At 54.6% G+C, this 21,749-nt stretch overlaps 1 long non-coding RNA gene across 2 annotated transcripts; it reads right to left on the bottom strand.

The window, feature by feature from the left end:
* Positions 1–949: 949 nt before the first annotated feature.
* LOC116501594 lies at positions 950–3,546 on the bottom strand. Of its 2 annotated transcripts, none has more exons than XR_004254463.1 (4): positions 3,304–3,546; positions 2,513–2,688; positions 1,652–1,783; positions 950–1,411 (listed from the first exon to the last, which is right to left on the bottom strand). It is a non-coding gene; the product is annotated as an uncharacterized LOC116501594 (long non-coding RNA). The 2 variants fall into 2 exon arrangements; XR_004254464.1 differs by having other exon boundaries at positions 2,513–2,682.
* Positions 3,547–21,749: the final 18,203 nt, after the last annotated feature.

The following is a 21,749-nucleotide window of genomic DNA, read 5'->3' as shown; positions in this document are numbered from 1 at the left end:
AAATGCCAAAGCTCAAACCCAGGCTACCGACGCCATCACCCCATCCACGGTGACCCGAGCTTTGATTGCCCGGAGCTGCAAGAACATCGTCAGAGGGTTCAGATTCCAACCTCTTGGCTTGGAGCTCCTGGCCAGCCTCTCGGGGTGGCCAAGAGCTGCGGTCCTGCTGGCTCCCGCTGCCCTGGGCTCCTCCAGGACCTAGTGGAGGCCAGGCAGAGGACATTTGCCATCTTCATGCTCATCCCCTGCAGGTCCCCCAGCTGATGGACATGGTGGTGTCCCCGGTGTCAGCCGTGGCCTCCCTGACCTTCTCTGACTGTGTCACCATCTTCCCCGAGTGAGCATCTTTGCGGCTGTGGCCGCTACTCGGGCTCGGTAGCATTTGCCCTTGCACCCATGAGTGCCCAGCCAGGGAGGTGGATGGGAAGCAACGCCTGCTTCCCATCGAGGCCTGGGCTTCTTTGTCGCCCACTTCCCAGGATGGTCCTTAAGGACAGTGACTCTATGGCAACGTCAAAGTGTCTCCGTGAGATCGGGGGCAGTGGTGGTGCCCTGGGTCACGCCGATCTCTTCTGGAGGAAGCATCCAATTCCAAGGACCCCTCTGCTTCTGGGACAGTGACACACCAGGGGGCCAGCTCTTCCAATGGCGAAATGCCAAAGCTCAAACCCAGGCTCCCAGTGCCGTGCCCTGTAGGTATTAGAGCCAGCCTGCCCAAGGCACCCAGCGACCCCTTGACTTCTGCGACACAAAGGGGCCACGTCTGCTCATCTTCAACCACCAAAGCTCGTACACAGGCTCTTCACACCGTTGCCTATAGGTATGAGCGCCAGCCTGCCAAAGGAGCCCAGCGACCCCTCTACTTCTGGGACACAGACCGCCCAAGGGGCCAGCTGTGTACATCTTCAACCACAAAAGCTCCTACCCAGGCCCCATACACGCTGTTGCCTATAGGTATTAGAGCCAAACCACCCAAGGAGCCAGGCGATGCCTCTACTACTGGGACACCGACACACCAGGGGGCCAGATCTGTGCATCAGCTGCCAAAGCTCAAACCAAGGGAGGGAAACGGCGGGACCTGAAGCCATCCACGGGGTCTGCGTGTGGGCAAAGAGCCCCAAAAACCTGTAGCAGTTTTTGCTCAGAGTCTCACTCCCTTCACAGAAATCCATCTGACAGAGGACGGCGAGACAGTGGAGGAAAACACAACGATGTTTCCAGCTGAGGGACCTTCTCCACGGCCTCCATGGCCAGGAACCTCCCCTTGCTGGGACAAGAGCTGGGAAGCTGCCCCCAGAGCAACGTGGAGAAAACCTGCACATCCCTGGAGGGGAAAGGAGAGGATGCGACGGCAGCTGGGGAGAAAAAGACAGCACCATTTCCATCCTGCTGGACGCTTTCACAACAGAACCTGCAAGTTAAAATGATTTTTCCAAGTGCTTCTGCTTGTCAAGTAAAATTCTGTACAGCAATTGCGGCACTTCAGACTCACTTGGGTTTGAGGGGGATTCTATTGCTCAAGAATTTCAACTTTTGATGGGAGAGCAGAGTGGGAGCAATTCGCTCAGACACCAAGCGATGGGAGAGAAGAAAGGACGAAATAGGCTCTTTCCTCTAGGAAATAGGAAAGGGGTGTTTAGAGCTGGCTTACCTGAACCATGGCTGAAGGACCGGAGCCCAGTCTCTTGCTCTCCACGTGCTGCTGCCTCAGCACCACGGAGGAGATGGGCATCTGGTTTTGGGGGGGTGTGCGCGTGTCTACCTTCTGGGGACAACTTCCAGGCTGCAAAACATTTAAGAAGTCAACCTAAGATTTCCCCTGGGGGGCAGAGGGCGCAAGATGGCTCCGTATCAAGTTCGCCAGCGCTGGGGCTGTGGCTCCAGTGCCAGAATGTGCTTGTGTATATTGGTCAAGGCTGTGCGTGTTTAAGAACTGCTTGTGATTTTGTAGAAGTAGATAAGGAGAACAGAACTCTCCGTAGCAAAACTCACGCTAACTTTTCTCTTTGTAACTGTCAGAACCGTTGGCTGTGACTTTCTCTATTTGGCACCAGGGGTATCCCACCAGCCGATCAAGTCTAACAACACAATGGATCGTAAGTTACTACAATTTTAAAAGGCATTCAGGAAAATGGAGAGAAGACTCTAATCACCGGCCATCATGAGACAAAGGAAGTAAGCAGAGTTTTGCAGAGAGTAAAACAAGACCCAAATCACAACTGATGGGATACACTCTGGATGGTCGCCAACTGCAACTGGGATTTTGAACACCTCGAGACACCCAAGTATTGTTTTATTCCTATTAGTTGGTGTAAGTTTAATACTGTCTTTTGTATTGCTTGTTCGGAATTGGAAGTTGTTACAACGCACGTCCATGTTAGCTTCCTCCACAAACGTGCATGGCAAGCTATGGGGAACATATCATAAAGACCGGGAAGACAAATTTTCGTACTAAGTAAAAGAATTTACTAGATTGTCCAGAAAAGGGGGGAATGCCGTTGTATAAACTCACTTTAGGATAGAGTAAATCTTGTGGTTATAATAATGAGGACAAAATTGACGACATCTTGTGATCTGTCGACCCTCTCTTCTGTTGAAGCATCTTGTTATTAGAAACATCGCGCTGTCTGTCGCCCTTCAGTTCTGCTGGAACTTGAGCTAACTTGAGCCAAGTCGGCATTCCTGTGGCTTGGAAAACAACTGACTCAGCCCCCCCGGCTCCGCCCAAACACCCTCAGGGTTCCCCCCAACACCTCAAGTCCCCATCCACAACACCCCCACAAGAAAATCCTCCAGAGCCCCGCCAAACACCCCCCGGCCACCCCATCCCCCAAAACCCTTCACCAGAGTCTCCACCCCCCCAGACACCCATAACACCCCCCTGCACCCCCAAACTCCCTCCAGAAACCTGACAGGGCCCCCTCAGCTCCCCCCCACAATCCACCAGGAGTCCCCAATCCTCTCAAGCCCCCCCGCAAGCCTCCCCAAACAACCCAAAGACCTCCTGCAGACCTCCCTCCACCAAAACACCCCACGTTCCCCCAGTCCCGTATGTCCCAATGTCCCCCCATGTCGCCCCACTCCCATACATCCCCTCCATGTCCCCTCGAGCCCCCGCTGTCCCTACCACGTCTAGGCATCCCCAAATCCCATGTCCCACCCCAGCCCCAAGTCCCCCCCATGTCCCCATGTGTCCCACGTCCCCTCCGTGTCCAAATGTCCCCCCAGTCCCATATGTCCCAGTGTCCCCCATGGCTCCACGCCCTCCCCCCCCGCAGGTCCCACCAATCTCCCTCCACCTACGATTCCACTTCTGAGGCTGCTCTGATGTCTCTAATTCTAGGATTCTGGGATTTCTCCTATTCTGCCATTTCTGCCATTCCGCGATTCTGTTCCTATGATTCCAGTTTCTCCAAATTCTCCAATTTTAGGACTCGATTGCGCGACTCCTCCGATTCCTCCGACTCTTTGATGTCCTCCCCCCAGCACAGAGGTGCCTGGGCAGGCAGCAGCCTGTTGGTGCCGCCGTCACCGCGGGCAGCAGCCAGCACTGCCCGTGTCACCACGATGTCACCGCGACACGGCCATCGACAAGAGGCTGCGCGATGGGTCCTGCGCCAGCGGGTACCGAGATGTTCGGGCAGGAGGAGCTCCCAGGTGGCTGATGCCAGCAAGGAGCAAGCTGCTCGCACCAGGTGGACCACGTTAGACTGCTGGGAGAACAGTGCTATGGAGCACGTCTCTGCGATATGAGGCGTCACTGACCAAGGTGCGAGCACCCCCAGCACTACAGGAGCGCGGCTGAGCCCCGTCTGGGGCTTTCTGTGGGGAGGACCTGGCTCTGTGGTCAACTCGGGGGGTCTCCGTTTGGGGACGGAGATGTGACGGCTCTTTTCCTCTGCCACCAAAACACGGGGGTGGGGGTGCTGGAAGGCTGGCAGCCACCAGAAGCAGCATGCGACCTGATTTTCCTTGCCTTCCAGAGCGATCTTCTATCTGGGATGCTGTGTCAGCCTACATCCGGGAGCACCTCCAGCTGCGCCAGGTGGGTTGGCACCTACGTCGCCCTTGTTCCCCACCCCAAAAGCAGGAAACTCACCCCAAAAGGCCCCACCAAGAGACCAATAGGTATCGCACAAGTGCGGTGTTGCTTCTGGTAGGTTGGTGTGGTATCTCAGGGCTGACCCCAGTTGCTGGGAGCCCCTGGGTCCCCTCAGCCTGGCTCCCAACAGCGGGAAGTGCACAGCAGGGCCCGAAGCACCGTTCCCGGATGAGACCACCTCCGGCTGATCCTTAACCTTCGGCCCTTCCGTTCTCTGCCACTTGCAGGGCGTCCGAATTCCCACTCTTGGCTGCTTTGCCGTTGTTTCTAAACGGGTCGAGGTTGGGAACAAGTCCCTTACGGTGCAGTGGCCCACGTTCCGCCTGGCCAGGAGCCTCATCGTTGCCCACAGCCTCACAGCCGACAAGGAGTACCTGCCAGGTAAGAGGGTGCAGGAATCCCTTGCTGCATGGATCTCAGGTGCTTCTCAGAAGCAAAGCACTGCCTGCACGGAGCAGGTCCCAAACTGAAGCCTTTCTGGGTGACGACTGCCATGAGCAGCACTAGGGAACACGCGGGGAAGGGCCGCTGGTGACCGACTCCATCCCTCTCGTGTCGTTTTCCAGGCCATAAGGAGCTGGAGCCCCTCCATCTCCCTGAGGTGGCTGCAGCTGCCTCCGTGTCCTGGAAGAAGGTGGAGAGCTGCATCCAAGGCACCACGTCCCTCATCTCTCGCAGCCTGGGGAAGGGGGACAACATCGCCCTTGTCCTGAAGGACATGGGGGTGCTCCTGCATCGAAGGCACGAGGGTAGGAAATCAAGTTCTATCGTGACTTCTTGGAGAGCCTGTCAGAACAGGGGAGCCTTCAGAAGGCTCTTTTCAAGGTGAGGGTTTTGTTTTCCCCACGGCCTGGGCAGCCTCACACACGGGCAGCAGCAATGCTTGCCCTTGGCCCAGCAAGACCTCTTGGCTTGGAGCTCTTGGCCAGCCTCTTGGGGTGGCCAAGAGCTGCGGTCCTGCTGGCTCCCGCTGCCCTGGGCTCCTTCAGGACCTAGTGGAGGCCAGGCAGAGGACATTTGCCATCTCCTTGCTCCTCCCCTGCAGGTTCCCCAGCTGACGGACATGGTGGTGTCCCGGGTGTCAGCTGTGGCCTCCCTGACCTTCTCTGGCCATGCAATCATCTTCCCCGAGTGAGTATGTTTGTGGCTGTGGCCGCTGCTCGGGCTCGGTAGCGTTTGCTCCTTGCCAAATGTGTCCGTGAGCTGGTGAGCGTGGGAGTGGTGGTGCCCTGAGTCACGCCGATCTCTTCTTTTGCCAGCTATATAATGGACAAAGCGCCCCAGCTATCACCCGGGGAGCGTCTCAAGGCCCGCAGGGATGACAGGCAGGAGAAGGAACGGGCTGTGTTGTCGTCTTCCAGCCAAGGTGAGAGATACAAAGCGGCTGCTGGCTCCTCTTGTGCCACAGCTTCATGCCAGCTCAGCACAGCCTCTTGTCTCCGGGCCTCCAAAATGGAGCCCTGGTATGTGACGTGCCCAAGGTGCCTGTCCCTGGGTGCTGCAGGAGGTTGGGGATCCAAAACACCCCTAAATTGGCTGTACCCAGCTCCTCTCTGCCAGAACTTGGCCCCCAAACCACGTCACGGCCTAAGATTGAGCCGGCTGAGGCTGGTGCCAAGGAGGGCCGAGGCCCCTGCAGATGGAGGCTGGGAGGGGAGCACAGCGGCCCCTGGGACAGCGCAGGAGGAGGCCTCAGCACCCGGCGTGTCCCGGCTACACCAGAGTCATGGAAATTTGCTTCTGACATCTCTCCTTCCCGATTCCAGAGAAACGGCCTGAACTGCCACCCTTCCTGTCGTGCAGGTGGAGGAATTCTTTTGGCTCTGTCCTTTCGGCAGGCTGCCGCTGATGCCCAAGCTGCCTCCTGCCATAAAGGAGCTTTTGCACAACCAGCTGCAGACAGGAACTGCGCCCAAAACAGAGCCCAGGAGGAAATGGAAACAAGAGCCCAAAACAGCAACCGGTGCAAGACCAGGGCCGGGCAAAGGCTGTAAAGATGTGGAAAATGTCAGGAGAGCAAGGGCCAAAAAGCAGCAAAAGCCCCTCCTGAAGTCAGGAAGCTATCCAGCCTGGAAGCCCTGCCAGAGACGGAGCGAGTGAAGCGCCCCGAATCTCAGAAAGCCCCAGGCCCGCTAGAAACACCCATCGTGCCCATGCTGTCCCTGCCGAGCTCGGAGGGCAGCATGCCTCAGGAGCCCAGCGACGACACCGCTACTACTGGGACACAGACGGACCAGGGAGCCAGCTCTTCAAAACTGCAAATGCCAAAGCTCAAACCCAGGCTCCCGACGCCGTGCGCTGTACGTGTGAGTGCCAGCCTGCCCAAAGAGCCCAGCGACCCCTCTGTTTCTGGGACACAGATACACCAGGGGGCCAGCTCTGCGCAACTTCAAGAAGCAAAGCTCCTGCCCAGGCTCTCAACGCCGCTGCCCGTAGGTAAGAGAGCCAGCCTGCCCAAGGAGCCCAGCGATGCCTCTCCCACTGGGACAGACATGCACCAGGAGGCCAGCTCTGCTCAACATCAACCACCGAAGCTCCTCTTCAGGCCCTGCACGCCATTGCCAAAGGCAAAAAAGAGCCAGTCCGCCCAAGAAGCAGAAAATGCCAAAGTTCAAACCTTTGTCCTTGGAGCTGTGCCCTTATCCTATCAGAGCCAGACCACCCGGATGTAGGCTGACACTGCATCCTCAGCCACCAGAGCTCAAACCCAGGCTCCCGCCGCCGCCACCCAGTCCAAGGTGACCCGAGCTTTGATTGCTCGGAGCTGCAAGAACGCCGTCAGAGGTGGCAAAACAGGTGAGTGATCCACATCCCTGTTCCTTTGGGGGCTCAAGCCTTGGAGGCAAGTAGTTCTGGGGACAGTGGGGCCTCTCCAACGAGATCTCAGTTTGGAGCCGGGGCTTGGCTCGATCCAAGAGGAACCTTGGGCTCCTCCATGGCTAGCCTCAAGTCCCTCAAGCTCCCTTCTGTTGCCACAGAGACACAGCAGACACACGTTATTTGGCAGCATTTAGAAGGCCTAAGGAAGCAGGAGGCTGCTCTTGGCCCGAGAGGAGAGTGTGTGTTTGCAGCTGGGTGCTGGTTTCCAGGCCGGGTGGGAAGAGAGGGGCTTTGTGGGTGGGCCTGGCAGAGCTGAACCCTGCTGCTGGCCGGGTCTGGGGATGGGGTGAGCAGAGGGAGGGAAACGGCGGGACCTGAAGCCATCCACGGGGTCCACGTGTGGGCAAAGAGCCCCAAGAACCTGTAGCAGTTTTTGCTCAGTCTCACTCCCTTCACAGAAATCCATCTGACAGCGGACGGCGAGACAGTGGAGGAAAACACAACGATGTTTCCAGCTGAGGGACCTTCTCCACGGCCTCCATGGCCAGGAACCTCCCCTGGCTGGGACAAGAGCTGGGAAGCTGCCCTCAGAGCAACGTGGAGAAAACCTGCACATCCCTGGAGGGGAAAGGAGAGGATGCGACGGCAGCTGGGGAGAAAAAGACAGCACCATTTCCATCCTGCTGGACGCTTTCACAACAGAACCTGCAAGTTAAAATGATTTTTCCAAGTGCTTCTGCTTGTCAAGTAAAATTCTGTACAGCAATTGCGGCACTTCAGACTCACTTGGGTTTGAGGGGGATTCTATTGCTCAAGAATTTCGACTTCTGATGGCTAGCCTTGTTTGGGTAAAGGCTCATCGGTGGCTTTTGATGGCAAACTGCAGGCTTTGATGGTCAGCTTAGTCCAAGTACTGAATGCTTCTGCCCCTGAGCCCCGCATCTGAAACTCCCAGCAAAGAATCAGCTACCGTTTGCTGCGAACCCTCTAACCTTACTTAGCTTTCCGTCTTCCCTTGACATTTCTCTCTGTATTTTTTCCCCGGACCTGCTCTTATTTCTTTTTGCTCTGTTTCTTGACTGTGTTTTCGCAGCCCTCTGCACCCTTTCTGGTGAGTGCTTTTTCCTCATCAGCCCCGAGGGAAGTGGCAGAGTTGAGGGCACAAATCTTTTCCTCGCCTATTTCCAGGCTGCTGCCAGCCCACAGCACTGCTCTGCTCGGGGGTCGCTCACGCCACACGCGCCAGCGGCTTTCTTAACGCTCCCCCTGAGGCCTCCTGTCTTCATTTTGCCTCGACTCCCCCCAAATCCTCATCCCAGTGGCGGAAGGCTCTCTCAAGCACCTCTTGGGGCAGGGGAGGACGAGGAGCAGCAGGTGGAGGAGCTCTGTTTCTCCCCCCTCAGTTCTCCTGGAAAAGCTCTTCCTCTGTGCTGGCTTCTCCCCTTCTGCCGTGGCAGTGCCCCCTCCTGCCTCGTCCTGGTGCTTCCCTGCTCTGAGAGATGGAGCAAGGATGTTCTCATCTTGACACCCTCTCAGCCCTCCCTCCCTCCTCTTCTCACTGCTGGCCACTTTGGGAGAGCAGAGCGGGAGCAATTTGCTCAGACACCAAGCAATGGGAGAGAAGAAAGGACAAAATAGGCTCTTTCCTCCAGGAAATAGGAAAGGGGTGTTTAGAGCTGGCTTACCTGAACCATGGCTGAAGGACCGGAGCCCAGTCTCTTGCTCTCCACGTGCTGCTGCCTTAGCACCACGGAGGAGATGGGCATCTCCTTTTGGGGGGTGTGCGCGTGTCTACCTTCTGGGGACAACTTCCAGGCTGCAAAACATTTAAGAAGTCAACCTAAGATTTCCCCTGGGGGGAAGAGGGCGCAAAACGGCTCCGTATCAAGTTCGCCAGCGCTGGGGCCGTGGCTCCAGTGCCAGAATGGTTCCTTCTACGAGCTCACCCGTCACGTTTCGTTCTTAACTGTCCCAGTCCCTACTGTCCCTCAACCCTAACTGCTAACCCAAAGGCCAAACTCAAAATAACCCCAAATCCAAAAAACATGCCAAAACCCAAACCATGAACCTTAACCTCCAACAGGAAGCCCTACCCATAATCTCAACCAAAAACCCAATCCTACACCTTCTAACCCCTCCCCTAAGGATACCTGCCATCCCTCAATGCCAAAACAGAACTCAAGCCTTTCACCCTAACACTTAACCCCATGCATAAACCCCAAACTTAACCCGTATTCTTGCACTCCAACTCTAAATCCCGAAGAAATAATCACAAACCATAATCCCCAACCCAGAACTTTGCCCCTCAACCCCTTTCCCAAACCACTACCCCTAGCACTAACCTCTACCCTAACCCTAAACCCGAACCCAGGGACCTGCAGGCTGGGAGGTGTCCGGGAGCACAGCTGAGGTGGGACCAGCGCCTGGTGACGCTGGCGACGCTGTCACCCTGCCTGGCCACAGCACAGCTGTGTCACCCACCCCAACGGCTCCAGCGACCACAGCTTCCCCCAGCACCTCCCAGTTGGGTGACCCCAAACTGCTGACACACGAGGGCAGTGCAGCCCTCGAGGGACCCAGGTGGGCTGGGACACCACGCACAGGGACCTCAGGACACTCACCGGTGGTCTGGGGCAGGAACGGGCCCAGAACTGGGGGCAGACACCACGTCCTGCCACCACCACCCAGGGGTCCTGCTGTCCCCAGGGACCCCCAGGACCCAGAGAAGCTCCCCACTGCCCCCAGGGAGCCCATCAGCAGCACTGAGGGCACACCCAGCCACGTGCTGGGCTTTCGGAAAGTTTTTCCCTCAAAATCACACAACACAGCACAAACCTCTCACCTGCTGCAGTTCTTCAACATCACTTTTTAACCCCAGCGTCACTGCGCCAACCCAGCCGCAAAGACACCGACGCCACCAGCAGCACTGTGGAAACCTCCCCCACCCCCCTATCCCTTGTAGGGAAAATGGTTGCACATCCTGAACAGTTCTCTACGTATTCCTACTGCCAAGCAAAGCCCTGTTCAGTGGAGGCAAAATGGGTCAAGAAAGGGCTTTTCCACTTGTGGGAACTGAAGTGTTTTTGCAGAGTTACATTGTTTAGAAGGAGGGAATGTGGTACTGAGATATGCTTACAGTGATAAGAAAGTTTAGCAGGCGACCTTGTAAAATGCAGACAATCAGACTCCTTAGGACAATTAGGTGAAAATCACGGTGTCAAGTCAGGTAAGTGAAGAAGCATGACCACTTCAAGCAGTAAAAATGTCAAAAGAAATTTGAAATTTAACAGGCCAGCGACTGAAGGCCATGCATTGTTTGTGAAGCATTAGATAGATTGTGAATCTGGATTACCCCCTCAGTGGGGAAACAGGGGAGGGTCCTGCCATCAAAAGGTATACAAACTGTGTTTTGGAACTAGTAGATGCGCTCTCTCCTGCTTGTGGGGCGCCCGCCATTGCAATCGCGAATAAATTGCTACTTCACTGAGATCCTCGCCTGAGCCTAAGTTATTGGCTACGGAGTGTTTCTCACACACTCATTGCTGACTCGGAAAAGCTCCAGAAGAGTTGGTGCTGGGTATGGACACGGAGGGCTGGAGATGGCAGAGACAGGTTTTGGTTTCTGTTTTCCTCCCCCACAATCACAACTTTTGGCTCCCCAAGGCTGGGGCTGCCCTGCACGGGCATGGGGAGGAGCAGCTGTGGCAGCCGGCAAACGCAGCCACAAATTACCCAGGACAAGCAAAAGCAAAGAAAACCACCCCAAGCAGAACGTGACCTCCTTTCTCACCCGCTCCCTCTCTGCCTTTCTCGGCTTTTCACTCACCAAAACGACAAATGGGGCTTAGCCACGCACCACAGCCTGCGGCTCACGACCAAACCCAGCACATTCGGGTTGTCAGAGCTTTCCAATTCCCCAAACGCTGGCTTCTGCACGCATTTTAGCGGCCCCCCCTCAGCCAGAGACCAGCCCCGCCGTTATTTCTGGGGGAGGGCAACTGTAAAGGGAATACAAATGCAAACCAGCGGCACCTCTCCGGCCTCAAAATGGCGGCCGCGCGTCTGGGGAAAGCCTCCGTGAGGGGACGCCTCTGCTCACAGCGCTGCCCCCTGGGCCCCACAACCAAAGCAAAGAAGAACACCGGCAGAAAAAGGCCAAAAACGGGTGAAAACGGGTTACTGGGCCGGCCGGGGAGGCTGCAGCAGGGCTGCGACGCCTGGACGAGGCGGCGGCGGCTCTTCAGCGCCTCAGCCGCGGCCCGTGAGCGCCGCCATTTGGGAGAGGAGGGAAAGCGGCGGAGGGGGCGATGGGCGGGAAAACCCTCGCCCCTGATTGGCTGGTGATGGCTGGAGGCGGGAAGTGGCAGCCACTCAGGAAGCGGGGCGGGCAGCAGCCGCACCTTGATTGGCTGAGAGCTGCCGCCTCAGCGAGGGCGGGAAGCCTGAGGCGCCTCCGGAGCCTGGGGACCCCCAAAAAGGTACCCCCAAAAACCCCCAGGGGCCCCCCCAACAATTCAGGCCCCCACCCAAAACCCCTCAGGGCTCCCCCCAAACACCCCCTGGCCACCCAACCATCTTCCAGAGCGCCCCTAAACACCCCCAGGACCTCCCCAACTCCTCCTAGGCCCCCTTCAGGCCCCCGCACAAAACACCCAGCCCCCCCCAACCTCTCCGTGTCCCCAAAGCATCCCCAGGACCCTCTCGAATCCCCTCATGGCTCCTCCAACCCCCCCAAGAGCCCCTTCGGGCCCCCCAAATGCCTCCAGGACCCCTCCAACCCCCCCCCCAGGACTCCCCTGAACCCCCAGGGCCCTCCCAGATTCCCCCAAATCACCCAGCCCCCCCTGAAACCCCTGAGAGACCCCCAGACATCTTCAGCACCCCTCCCAAAGCGCCTCCAAACCCCCCAAGGGCCCCTAGACTGCCCCCCAAAAGCCTCCAGGACCCCCCAGCCCTGCCCCCTCCCCCTCAAGCCCTCCCCCAACCATCCCCAAGAGCCCCCCTCCCCCCAAGGGTCCCCAGACCTCCGCCCCGACACCTCACGACTCTCCCACGCTCCGTCAACAACATGGCTGCCCCCCCTTGGGAAAAGCCCCTTTATTGCCCCCAACCGCGGCCCCGCCCCTGCCTGGAAGCGCTGCGATTGGTGGGGAGAGGGAGAAGGGGCGGGGCTTGTGCTTGGAGCGCTGAGCCACGCCCCTCTCCAGCGGAGGGGGGAGAGCCCCGCGGCAGGGGGCGTGGCCCAGCCCCAGAGGAGGGGCGGGGCTCATGCAGGATCAGACCAATCAGGTGAGAGGGGGGCGTGGGTTGACGTGGCAAGGGCTTGGGAGCGGGGGGCCGGAGGGGTGGTTGCTGTGAGCAGGATCTGGAAGCTGCCCCGTGGTTGGGAAGGGCCCCGCTGGTTTGCAGAGCTGAGCCACTAAGCGATGTTGTTTTGCGCCTCTGTGAGAGCAGGTTTAAGACAGGGGAAAAAACGCTGCGCCACACAGCAGCTGCGAGAGTGAGAGGAGCGAGGAAGAGCCTTGCAGGCGCCAAGGGCAGTGAAGAGGGAGGGGGAGGGGGAGGGGGAGAGGTGCTCCAGGCATGGAGCAGAAGTCCCCTGCGGCCTGTGGGGAGGCCCGTGGTGAAGCAGGCTGTCCCCCTGCAGCCCATGGTGGAGCAGGGTTCCACGCTGCAGCCCGTGGAGGAGCCCACGGTGGAGCAGGTGGCCCTGCACCGACGGAGGCTGCGGCCTGTGGCAGAGCCCTGCCCGAGCAGATTCCGGGCCGGAGCTGTAGCCCGTGGAGAGGAGCCCACGCAGGAGCAGGTGAGCTGGCAGGAGCTGCTGCCCGTGGGGGAGCCAGGTTGGAGCAGTCTGCTCCTGAGGGATGGAGCCCGTGGTACAGACCCATATCTGGAGCGGTTCTGGAAGAGCTGCTGCCTGTGGGAAGCCCACGCCGGATGAGTTCATCAAGGACTGCATCCCGTGGGTGGTGTTTCCACCCCCTCCCACGATACACAGCCAGCACACAATACTTCTGGAGTCCGTTTCAGTGTCAGTTTCAGGTCCTCAGGTCCTGGCGCTACTTCCCACTTATCCTCGTGGACTGGTCCTTTCACGCGGCTGGCATGAGTCCACCCCTTCTCCGCTGTCGGGACGGCCGTTTCTGTGGTAGGGGCCTTCCCATCGTGGTGTTAAAGACGTCTCTTTCCAAGTCTTAATTAAAACCTTGTCCCCGGGTTTTATCTTGTGAATTGCTGTGTCTAACGGAGGGCGTTGCGCTACCAAACCTTTTGCCCGGAGCTCTATCCGTTGGTTCATGAGTTGTATTAAATAAGGTCTTAACTGGGCATCCTGTAATTGGGGGCGATCAAGTGGCAATTCCAAGCCATAGGGCATACCATATAGCATTTCAAAAGGAGAAATTCCTACCTCAGTCCTGGGCTGTGTCCGTATGCTTAACGGTGCAAGAGGTAAACATTTTACCCAAGAAGCTTTTGTTTCCAGCATTAGTTTAGTTAGTTGTTTTTTAATGTCGCCATTCATTCGCTCTACCTTTCCAGCACTTTGGGGATGCCACGGAGTGTGGTATTCCCAGCTTGTTCCTAGAGCTTTCATAGTCTCTCGAGACGCTTTGGAGACAAAATGAGGGCCTCGGTCAGAGTCAATTGTTTCTACAATTCCATATCTAGGAATAATATTCTCAAGTAGTATTTTTCCCACGGTTTGAGCCGTGGCCCTTGCCGTCGGAAAAGCTTCAACAAAATGTGTAAGATGATCTACAATCACGAATAGGTATTTGAACCTCCCTGTTTTTGGGAGGTCTGTAAAGTCCAGTTGAATTTTAGCAAATGGTCGGTGAGCCAATTCCCGACCTCCCGATACTTTTTCTCTCAAGTGTTGGGCGTTTACCTTTCTGCAAGTTAAACAATCATTTACAATTCGTTTTGCTATATTATACATTCCAAGACACATATACTTTATTGCAAATTGATCCACCAATGCTTGAGTTCCCCAGTGGGTGTTTTTGTGAAACCTTTGTAATAGCCTCAGAGCTGCGGATTTTGAAAGCATTTCCCGTCCGTCGGGTAGCACCCATTTGCCTTCATCTGTTTCTTTTATTCCCATTTGAATCATTTTGCTCTTTTCTTGTAATGTGAAGCTAAGCAGAGTATAAATTGGCCTATGATGGGAACAATGTGACTATTTCTTCCCGTCCTCCCATTCGTAATCATAGCATGGAAATTTCCTTAAATCATTCCTGCAGTCTGAGCAGTCTTCCCTTGTTTTTAGAATTCGCACGGTCATTAGTGCCGCTCTTTTAGCCTCCTGGTGTGCCAAATGATTCCCTGTGATCTGAGGGGTGAGGCCCCGCTGGTGTCCTTTAACGTGTACTACAGCAATGTCTTTAGGTCCTCTGATAGCCTGTAAGACTTGGGTAATCGGTTCTTGGTGTACTAATCCCTTTCCCTGTGAATTGATGAGCCCTCGCTCTTCCCATATTTTACCAAATGTATGTACTACCCCGCATGCGTCTTTTGAATCTGTATATATTGTGCCACTTTTGCCCTTTGACAGTCTTAAGGCCCGTAGTACAGCATAGAATTCGCAAGCCTGGGCAGACCAACTTGGACTTAAAGGTCCGGATTCAATTATTTCAAAAGTTTTCCCATTCCCTAATGCGTACCCCGATTTGCGCTTCCGTCCCGCTATTCGTGAAGAACCATCTCCATATATCTGTTCCCCTATACGTAACTCTTCTTCCTCCAAATCAGGTCTCAGTTTTGTTTGCTCTTCTGTATTTTGGAGGCAATCATGTTCTAAGGGCTCGTTCGGTTCCCCATAAAGAAACTGAGCAGGGTTTTGTAGGGAAGTTGTTGTTAATGTTAGTTTTGGGGAGGAAATTAAAATTCCTTCATATTTTAGTAAGCTGGCATCTGTGAACCATTTTTCTGCTTTTTGCTGTAGTACTCCCCGGATATTGTGTGGGGATATCACCTTGATCTCTCCTCCGAAGGTAATTTTCTGTGCTGCTTCTCCTAATAAAGCAGCTGCTACTACTACCTGTAAACAACTTGGCCAGCCCCGACTAACCGGGTCCAGCCATTTAGATAGATAAGCCACAGGCTTTTTACTCCCTGCCCATTCTAGGGCTAATACTCCATCTGCAGTGCCCTCAGTGCTGTTAACAAATAAGAAAAACGGTCTCCTCAAATCCGAAAGACTCAACGCTGGAGGGCGTGCTAATTCTTCTTTCAATTTTTCTAATTGTTTTTCGTCTTCTTTGGTCCATTTTAGCAACCCATCCTTAGTCAATTTCTTAGAAAGAAATGTAACTTTGCCGCTGTAATCTTCACTCCATTGTCTACAATAGCCAGTCAACCCTAATAGTTGTCGTATGTCGCGTTTAGGGGTGTAGCTGATTAACCGTTACGGGCCCGGTCGTATTCCGGGTACTGAACCGGTCGGACATTCACCAAAAACGCATTAACCGTCTGGGGGTCTGCTTGGATTCAGAACACTGAACTATCACGGATAACCACCCTTACCCTCGTTGCACTTAATGAGAGCTATGACAATGCAATCAAGTATGGTTTATTACAGCAACAGATAATCAGGTTCTTTTGGATTGCCAGCGGTAGTGACAAAAACAAGCTAGCGTGCATGAAATACACAGGTGTTACAGGCGTTACAGGTGCACGGCCTAGAAATAAACGCGTTAAAAAGATCAAAGACTCTAGAGAGACTTATAAGCAAGTATTCAGATCTCACCCAAAGGCGTCCCAATGGGGGGGGGGGGGGAAGAGAGGCTCAGCCCGTCGACTGATCCCAGGAGTCAGGAGGTCCTAAGGATGTTGTATTTCCTCGGGATGGTATCTCCCCTGACGGTGGTATCTTCCCTGACATCCCCTCTCTCTTGGGCCAATTTATCTTATTTTCTATCCTTTAGGTGGAGCTTGAGTGGCTCTAGTCAAGCATCTCTTAGTTATGATTGGTGTAAAGTTCTCCCGTCTCCGTTTAAAGTAATAGGCTCCGAGAAATTCAGGGCGCATGCTCGGTGAGGGGTGGTCGCACCTTGGAGGCGGGTAGCTTTTGGGATGGAGGTGTGTTTTGGTATTATAATGATCTAGGGTACAGCATTTGTCAAAACATGACATGTCTTTGTCTCAGGGTGGCAAAAAGTGCCTGCCCTGAAAGCCTCTTCAGTGCTGTACCTTTTCCTTAAAAATGTGAATGTTAGTTTTATTCTCCTAGTTACTTCAGGCAATTACACCACAGTCGTACCTGCCTCTTAGTTCATGGGGTCATTAAAGCCAATATCCCACTGATTCTGTCTGGGTCTGATTTCTTAGTTCCCTCACTTAGTCGGTGGCCCAAGTATTTTACCTCTTGTTCTACAAACTGCAGCTTCGATTTCGAGACTTTCAGTCCCTGCAGGCTAAGAAAGTTCAACGGCTGTATGCTGGCCTGCCTAACAGTATCTTCGTCTCTCCCTGCTAATAACAAATCACCTACATGCTGTACTAATGTTACTCCTGGTGGCTTATCGTAGCTTTGTAAAATTTGCTCCGGGGCTTGTCCAAATAAATTAGGTGATTCAGTGAATCCTTGAGGAAGGACAGTCCACCGTAATTGTTGCTTTCGGTGGGTATCTGGGTCTTCCCATTCAAAGGCAAAATAATCCCTACTACCTTCCTCCAGAGGACATGCCCAAAATGCATCCTTTAAATCCACTCCGCTATACCACTGATCATCTGGGTGCAATTGACCTAATAGGGTATGGGGATTTGCCACAACAGGAAATCTGGTCACGGTTCTCTTATTGATTTCTCTTAGATCATGTACCAATCTATATTTGCCATCTTTCTTTTTCACTGGTACTACTGGAGTATTAAACGGGGACATACAAGGTTCTAGCAACCCTTGTTGTAACAACCTTTGAGTTTCAGGCTTTAACCGTTGTCTGCCTTCCTCAGACAGGGGGTATTGTTTAATTCTCGTTGGTGCACCCGGGTTGGTTATAGTTACCTTAAAAGGCTTAATATCTAATCTTCCTACACTTCCTGGAGTGTACCAGATTTTATAATACAAAAGACAATGAACAAACATTTATTGTGTATTACAATCCCTCCTTTTTCTTTTGGTCCCTCTTTTTGTTCACTGAATCTCTGCAATGCCTGGCTGCTAAGAACCAATGTTTCCTCGATTCCTTCGTTGGTACTTATTGGTTCATATTTGGCACGCATGAGCATTAGATGTGCCGCTTCTAAACGACCTTTTACAATCGCAATCAGTTTATTAAAAATACATGGCCCGAAAGTTAGCGCTACTATTAATTACAATAAGGGTCCTGCTATAGTTGATAGTAAAGTAGTAAGCCAAGGTGAATAATTAAACCAAGATTCATACCAGTTCTGTCGGTCTTCATATTCCCGTTTTCTCCTCTCCAATCCTTCCCTGAGCTTGGCCATGGTATCCCTTACCACTCCAGTATGAATCACAGAATCACAGAATTGCTAGGTTGGAAGAGACCTCAAGATCATCGAGTCCAACCTCTGACCTAACACTAACAGTCCCCACTAAACCATATCCCTAAGCTCTACATCTAAACGTCTTTTAAAGACTTCCAGGGATGGTGACTCCACCACTTCCCTGGGCAGCCTGTTCCAATGTCTGACAAACCTAATGGTCAGCATACATGCAACATTCTTCTTTCAGGGTTACACACGACCCGCCCTGTTGTAGAAATACCAAATCTAATCCTCTACGATTTTGTAGCGCTACCTCTGAGAGTGACCTAACAGATTTTTCCAGGGCTGAGATAGATTGTTCAATCCGGGCCAGGTCCTCGTCCACAGCAATGCGTAAAGAGGTGAACTCTTGATTTTGCTTGACTAATGAAGCAACTCCAGTACTGACCCCTGCTCCTCCCAAGATTCTTAAAGTGGCCAGAGTTAAAGCTGTAAACGATTCCCTTTTTTCCAAATGATAATTTGCTGCCGTGTGCTGAGTATACATATAATCCTCAGAATGGTATAAAATCCTTGGTATAATTATTACCTGTATACAGAAATCATGAGACGCATTAAAGAGTTGTAGCGATAGACAAGGAGTTACACCTACTGACGAGCAAACCCACCCAGCGTTGTTAGCCGGGATTAACCATTCAGCTGATTGTTTCCCATTCTCCGTGATGTTCCATAGGTGGCGCTTCCCCCCAGGAACCGTGCCCGCACACCTACCACCTCCAGTGACTTGTGTTAGTGTTACTCCTATATCTCTTCCCCAATTGCATTGTAGAGGGTTGCTCTCGTTTGTGCGGGTGGGCTCCCCAAAGTCCCCTATAGCATCATAATATGGGGGCCTTATACTAAAACATAACCAGCAATGTTCTGTCCTATTTGGGTTTATTTTGTTTAATAGTTGGTAGCTGGCATTCATGATTCCCCATATATTATTCTCAGCTATGTTATCATTTTTGGCTTTGTCTGAGCTTGTAAGGCTACTGAGGGTTGGCACTGTAGCATTTTCTGCAGGCTGGATTCTCTGAACACTTCTTGATAATACCTCATTTGGTCCTACTGCCTGGGGTTTATCAGCAGCCTCCTTCTTTATTAGTACAAGCCCTCTGCTGTCGGGCCCATTTTCATAATGTCTTCCACATTTATTGTGTATTCCAGGTGGGACCCCACAACACAGGGGACGAGAGTGACCGAGAAGGAGCGGCAGAGAAGAAGTGCGGTAGAGTGACCATAACCCCCATTCCCCTGCGCCGCTCGGGGGGAGGAGGTGGAAGAGGGTGGATGGGGGGGGAAGGTGCTTTTGGTTTCTTTCCTTTGTTTTGATTCAAAGATGGAAGCCGAAATTCCTTGAAGTGGTATATTCTTTATTGCAGCGCTGGATGCACGGGGGATCTCTCCAGCTATCGTGCATACCCAAAGCGGAAAGCAGTCTTGAATTTCTACAATCAATCTATCAATATTCTACAAGCGCCTCTACGTATTCATTCCCTATCCCCGCCTGCCCTGGCTTCTCATGCTAATTAGCCTTTTGGCACCTTGCGCCTGCGTCGAGCCTCCCAAGCCTTGTGGGCAGGGGTCTTTGGGAGGAAGACGCCGAGTCTTCCTCACAGTGTACTTTTCACCTTTGGTCAGGGTTGTGCTGAGTTGGCACGTTTCTGAATTGCAAGAGCTGGCTGTTGCTAATTCTTCCGTTTGTTGGCTCTTTCTCATGAATTGCAATGTCCAGTTTCGAGCTTTATAGTCCTTCCATTTGTTTCTCTGTCCGCCTGCCGCTTCCTTCTCGTGAGTTCCAGTGTCTTGTTTCGAAATACACAGTCCTTGTCTGGGGATTGTCCTTGCCTCCCCAATGCCTCCTTAATCAGTTTCTCACTTCTCTAGCTTGTTAGTAATAAGCAATAACTCTTCCTATCTCCTTCTGCCGAGTCTGTTTTGCCCGTTACAAGAATTACTGCGTGATCTCCTTGTCCTTATCTCCACTTTGAGCCCTTTTCATCATATTTTCTCCCCATTCCTCTTTGAGGAGGGGGAGGGAGAGAGCGGCTGTGGTGGAGCTCGGCTGCCCACTCGAGCGGAACCACGATAGAGGGGCCGTGCACCCCCCACCCCATAGATCCCCTCTGGGTGCACCCACCCCATAGAAGCCCCCCCAGGTGCTCACCACCCCATAGAATCCCCCCCTACCCCACAGACCCTCCCCATGGCCCCATACGTTCCCTTATGGCCTCCCCATGCCATATGGCCCCACGGACCCCCAATGTCCTCCTGTGCCCCCCCAGTCCCATGTGTCCCCATGTCCCCTCCACGTTCCCTCCATGCCCCCCATCCCATGTCCCCATAATGTCCCCCATGTCCCCACATGTCCCATGCCCTCCCCATGTCCCCGCGTGTACCCCCAGTCCCCACATGTCCCCTCATGTCCCCACCTCCCCCCATGTCCCCATTCCCCCACCCACGCTCCCGTGTCCCTGTCCCACCCATGTCCCCCCAAATCCCCACGTCCCCCCCACGTCCCCACATTCCCCCATGTCCCCTTGCCCCCCAAGTCCCCCCGTCCCCCCTATCCCCACGTGCCCTGCATGTCCCCCATCTCCCACGCCTCCCCATACCCCCCCCCACACCCCGGCAGGCCCCCAGCCCGTGGTGCCCCAGTAGAGGGCCAGCACCTGCTCCACGGGGCTGCCTTCAACCCCCCCAGGCACCCCTAAACACCCCCCAGACTCCCACACACCCCGAAACTCCCTCCAGAAACCTGCCAGGGCCCCCTCAGCTCCCCCCCACAATCCACCAGGAGCCCCCAAACCTCTCAAGCCCCCCCACAAGCCTCCCCAAACAACCCAAAGACCTCCTGCAGACCTCCCTCCACCAAAACACCCCACGTTCCCCCAGTCCCATATGTCCCAACGTCCCCCCATGTCGCCCCACTCCCATACGTCCCCTCCATGTCCCCTCGAGCCCCCACTGTCCCTACCATGTCTAGGCATCCCCAAATCCCATGTCCCACCCCAGCCCCAAGTCCCCCCCATGTCCCCCCTGTGTCCCCATTTCCCCCCAACCCACGTCCCCTCCGTGTCCAAATGTCCCCCCAGTCCCATATGTCCCAGTGTCCCCCATGGCTCCACGCCCTCCCCCCCTCAGGTCCCACCAATCTCCCTCCACCTACGATTCCACTTCTGAGGCTGCTCTGATGTCTCTAATTCTAGGATTCTGGGATTTCTCCTGTTCTGCCATTTCTACCATTCCACGGCTCTATTCCTATGATTCCAATTTCTCCAATTTCTCCAATTTCAGGACTCGATTCCGCGACTCCTCCGATTCCTACAACTCTTTGATGTCCTCCCCCCAGCACAGAGGTGCCTGGGCAGGCAGCAGCCTGTTGGTGCCGCCGTCACCGCGGGCAGCAGCCAGCACTGCCCGTGTCACCACGATGTCACCGCGACATGGCCATCGACAAGAGGCTGCGCGATGGGTCCTGCGCCAGCGGTACCGAGACGTTCGGGCAGGAGGAGCTCCCAGGTGGCTGATGCCAGCAAGGAGCAAGCTGCTCGCACGAGACGTTCCACGTTAGACTGCTGGGAGAGATGGAGGCTGGGAGGGGAGCACAGCGGCCCCTGGGACAGCGCAGGAGGAGGCCTCAGCACCCGGCGTGTCCCGGCTACACCAGAGTCATGGAAATGTTCTGCTGACATCTCTCCTTCCCGATTCCAGAGAAATGGCCTGAACTGCCACCCTTCCTGTCGTGCAGGTGGAGGAATTCTTTTGGCTCTGTCCTTTCGGCAGGCTGCCAGTGATGCCCAAGCTGCCTCCTGCCAAAAAGGAGCTTTTGCGCAACCAGCTGCAGGAAGAAACTGCGCCCAAAACAGAGCCCAGAAGGAAATCGAAACGAGCCTGAAACAGCACCCAAAGAGCAGGCGCAAGACCGGGGCCAGGCAAAGGCTCGAAAATCTGCAAAACGGCAGAAGAGCAAGGGCCAAAAAGCAGCAAAGGGCCAAAAAGCCCCTCCTCAAGTCAGGAAGCTATCCATCCTGGAAGCCCTGCCAGTGACGGAGCGAGTGAAGCGCCCCGAATCTCAGAAAGCCCCAGGCCCGCTAGAAACACCCATCGTGTCCGTGCTGTCCCTGCCGAGCTCGGAGGGCAGCCTGCTTCAGGAGCCCAGCGACGACAGCGGCAGATTCCAGCGAGGGAGCTCCAGCTCCCAAAGACTGCCGAAGTTACGGGCTGGGAGGTTCTGGTCCATGCTTCCAGACCGCCCGAAGATGGAAGCATCCAATTCCAAGCCCTCTACTGCTGGGACAGTGACACGGCAGGGGGCAAGTTCTGAGCATCA

The sequence above is a fragment of the Aythya fuligula genome, unplaced genomic scaffold, assembly GCF_009819795.1.
Source record: "Aythya fuligula isolate bAytFul2 unplaced genomic scaffold, bAytFul2.pri scaffold_50_arrow_ctg1, whole genome shotgun sequence".
Lineage (NCBI taxonomy): Eukaryota > Metazoa > Chordata > Aves > Anseriformes > Anatidae > Aythya > Aythya fuligula.
This window is presented reverse-complemented; position numbering and strand designations above follow the sequence as displayed.